Source organism: Pithys albifrons, chromosome 6 (assembly GCF_047495875.1).
Source record: "Pithys albifrons albifrons isolate INPA30051 chromosome 6, PitAlb_v1, whole genome shotgun sequence".
Taxonomy (NCBI): domain Eukaryota; kingdom Metazoa; phylum Chordata; class Aves; order Passeriformes; family Thamnophilidae; genus Pithys; species Pithys albifrons.
The window spans coordinates 46,047,433-46,051,918 of NC_092463.1; the positions used below are offsets into that span (position 1 = coordinate 46,047,433).

The 4,486-nt window shown below is 37.2% G+C and overlaps 1 long non-coding RNA gene across 1 annotated transcript; it reads left to right on the top strand.

The window, feature by feature from the left end:
* Positions 1–681: 681 nt before the first annotated feature.
* Positions 682–3,989, top strand: LOC139672697 (uncharacterized). The gene is made up of 3 exons (XR_011697970.1): positions 682–743; positions 1,180–1,302; positions 3,916–3,989. It is a non-coding gene; the product is annotated as an uncharacterized lncRNA (long non-coding RNA).
* Positions 3,990–4,486: the final 497 nt, after the last annotated feature.

The window sequence follows — 4,486 nt, forward strand, 5'->3', positions numbered from 1 at the left end:
TATGAATTTTAGTAAATCAAAGGATTTCAGGAGACGCCCGAATGTTTCCATGTTCCGTATCTCATCAGTGCTTTATGTAGACTAAGATCAGCTTTTTCTTTCAGTTCTGGAGTCCATGAAAGCTTCTGAATTCTTCCCATTTCCTAAGTATACACAGCTATTTGGAGATTTTTTCACTTTGTTATAATTTTAAGTGAGATGTTGAGCTTTAAGATCATGTTACTCTACTAAACATTTCAGGTGTCTTTCTTCTACAGATTAGCCAAAATGGAGTTAGTTATGAAACAAAGAGGCAGCCTAGGTCTGGAGAAAAAAGAGCCAAAACTGGCTTGAGCAGTTCTGTGTGAAGTCTGAAAGGCCAGAGCCACAATCCAGTCTATGTATGTATTCAACAGCAGGAAGGCTATGTCCATTCCAGTCTGAGGAAATTAATGCATGTGTGCATACAGGATAAATGTATAAGAAAATGGAATGAGCAAAGATTCTCTTCTTCTGCACCTACTCCAATTCCTATCAGAGATCATATTTTCCTGAGCCACTTGTTTCTTTCATTGAAATATCACCAGTTCTCAACTACTTTATTTTCCAGTCATCTCATTTTTTGTGAAAAAACTTCTTCCCTGAAACAACCAACCAAATTCTCAGTTTCTAACCACTTTTGAAAACATATTTTTTTCTCAGGCTTTCTTCATTGCCTCACATTCTAATGCGGATGACAACTGTAGCAGTGTCTTACAGACAAAGTGAGTATCCTTATGGCCAGAATGATGTTTCCTCTTACATTTGTACAGGAACTTGCTCAAAAATTTTTTACCAATGATCTTATTAAACCATAATGTTAGTCTCATCCATATGTTTCCTTACTGTTATTCTTAAATCCATAAATTCCATTAACAAGTTCCTAGGAATGTGTCATTACAATAATTTTTATTGCAAATCTACCTGTGGTATATTAATTATCTGCCTTCTTCCTGAATTCCTCCGTTCCTTCACTGCAGTTTTCAGAAGATCAGAACTAACTGCAGTTGAAGCTTAAATGATTGCGGGCAATGGTACCTCATAGAATTAAACATACACAGCTAGAAAATAACACCTGTAGCCTTAAAAGTTTGCTCTTTAATATTATCTTTTCCTCTTCAACTAATGTATTAATATACATGAATACATTAATTAATACAGGTGATGCTGGAGTAACTCAGAGCCCATTTCTGTCCAATACAATTGTTTGTGATCCCCTGATGTCTTTGACAGAATTATTTGGGACAAACGAAGATGTCTATACTACCTGTGACCATTCAAGAGGTATGCAGGTAGACTCAAACAGAAAAAAATCCTACAATGTCAAAAACTGAAGAGTGATTTGGATTTAATTCATTTTAGATTAATCATACAGCCAACAGGCTGTGCATTCTGAAACTGCTGCTGAGCCTTCTGTTATATGCACTGTCTTTTCTAATCTTACTGACCTTTTCAAGCATATCACCAGCATGCCAACCAAAGAGGCACAGGAAGAGGAGCCACGTTAGTTCTGTTTGTCATGCAATGAGATGAACTGATCCTTTCCTCTCTTATTTGAAAACATGATACTCCTAATGCAAGCAGAAACTTCCAAATGCTTCACAGTTTGTTATGAGGGGCACAGAAAGAAACTATGGCCTCAGATTCTTGACTCCTTTTGTTTACTCCATCTGCTTGAAATCCAGCATTTCTCACTGATATCATTCCCACAATACACCACTTCCAATATATGATGGAGGAGTAATTTATTTTATGAGATTTACAGTTCCTCAAATGCTCTGCAATGAATAGCAGAGACGATGTTAATACACACTAAACTGGCAAGGACTAGGATTCTGAAAGCCACCAGAGAACAGTATAGCTGTGGAAATGCAACAGTGATGGTGCAAGAGTTTCTCAAGAGTTCTCCCCAAGAGATTCTCCCAATGTTAAGTATACAATGCTCTAACTGTGCATATGGAAAACCTACACTTTAGCAGGCCATGCATCTCCTGTGGGGAATCCCAAATCTATTTGAAGGAATTCATTCCAAATGTTCTAGTGTCAGGTCAGGTCCCTGTTCAGAAGCTTAAATAAGCACTGCTTGTTAGAAATCTTCTCTCTCCTAAACACTTGGTTTAAATTCCTAAATAGCCCTGACACTCTTCTCTGTTCTCTGGATGAATCACTCGACAGGCTCTGAAAAGGCAGGTTGTACAACCACTTATGTTAATGAGTCAAACTTTTGCGAGAACCAGGAAAAAATTATGAGTCTATGCAACATTTTTCTCTTTCAAATCTATTTTTGTTGTTTTATATGAGAACACACCTGCATTTTGAGTAATAATAGTAAGTGGTTTCTGATGGTGCTAACCCATGACCACTGAGGACAGAGTGTTTTGTTTCTCTATCAGTAAATTTGACATATGAGATAGAATATAAATAACTTCTTGCTTCAAATAAGTGGTTGTATTTACAGCCACACAGGAATTGAATTATTTTTAAAATCATACCAAGTTAGTATTCATTTTCATTCCATCTTCAAATACAATTCCACATTTCATTTGAAATTACAGAAATCACAGAAAGCATTCTGTTTTAAAATTTAAACACTCATTTTTGAAGACCAGATGTGGTTCATTCAAAGTTCATTTTGGATCACTCAGACTAATTCTTCCTATTTTGCCTTGATTTTTATTAAGCATCTGCATGTTATTCAATCTTCTGCCACTGCTTTAAACAAACAAACAAACAAACAAACACTTCAAAATATGAAACCCACAACACTGAAATAATCCCAAGGAAACTTCTGATATCAGCAGATATCAGGAAAGCAACCCCTCTGAGGCATTTTGACAATTTCTAACTTCACTGCAGTCTGTTACTTGTTAACAATATAAGGTCTGTGATGCTGCACCTGTGCAGCTCTGAATTCACCCAGGTGAACAGTGGTGCAGCATTTATATTCCAGCAATCATGTTAAATTGAACTCCACCTGTAGCTAAATGAAAAGCTCCGTCAGCTCTTAAGACATGCAGCTTTACACAACAATCAAGTCAGCCTCTTGGTAAGCAAAGATGAGCTGAGGAAGTAATTAGCCTTTTCTGACCAAAGTAGGAGCTAAACTTCTTCCTCCACGTGTTTTCTATTGCTCAATTTTTCATGTTTTTAGGCTTTCTAGGAGTACTTTATGGTTACAGTGATTCTCTCCTGAGTCAAATTAAACCAACCTGTGAATTCTCTTATCATTTCTTCCACAGTAGTTAAGGAGTACATATAACATGTCTAGCACACACAGATAAAGCCACTACTGCATTGCATAAGCAGCCCTTGAACAGAAAATTACTTTGCTCTGAAGCCAGAGTAGAATGTAGGTCAGCATAATAACTTTAACCTGCACTTTCTTCTCGTGACAGTAATAGGCTTAAGGGTTGCTATCCCAATGTCTTCTGAAAACCTGTTTTGTACTCGGTAGAAACAAAGTAGAACCTCAAGTTAAACAGAAGAGAAGGTAGTGGTAAGACTGCCTAGAAAGAAACAGATGAAGACAACTGATTTACAGGCTATTGCTGGGCTTAGCTCCTCTTTCAGAAAGAACACTAGTAGCTTAATCTATGAGCCCACAGTAAGTTTCAAAAATATTTTCTGCAAAATTATTAAATAGTTCCAGATAGAGCAGAGGCTGGCTTAGAGGGACTTTGACCTGGGACAGTGCAGCCACCCCCATGCTCCTATGGAAAAAACTACAGACTTAGTTTGCCTGTATGTTCCCACATTTGTAATTTTAATGTCTTTACTTTCAAGCAATAAGAATTTATCAGCATTTACATTTGCAGGCATTTTTTTAATACAAAGATGTTAAAATTTGTGACACCAAAAATATTGCATAACTTTTCATTTCTTCTCCTTGTTTTCCAGACCTTGGTGAAAAGGGGAAAATAATAAAGAAAATTCACAAAAGTTCTAGCTTCAAAATGTAAAATATTATGCCTAAATTAAATGTCTTCCAACTGACAGAAAGGTGGACCAAGTTACATAAGAATGATAAAGCTGGACCATGCATAAACACATCAGCCAGTTTTGTTGTGACTGATGGCAGTATTTCCCTCTGTATATATATTGCACACATACTGTATTAGTTTTCATGCATATGCCATGCAGCAGTCAGTGTATCCCTGGAAAAATCTGAACAGCTGTCTTCTATTTGGCCTGAATTCCTGCCCCTACTTGAGACTTATTGCCTTCCACAGCATCACTTGTCACCAATGATAAAACTACATCCCCCACAAAGCAGGAGAGTCGTTTTAGAGGTGCCACCTTAGCTAGGGGACTTCAATCAAGTCTCTTGATTGAAACAAGCAGTGTAGTCTGGGAAGATTATGTCAAGAGATGCCATTCTCTGAGGACTGCCCAACCCAGGCTCAACAAGAAGTACACCAAGATAACTCAATGCAGCTGAACAAGCAGTGGAAATCACCTTAAAGTGATG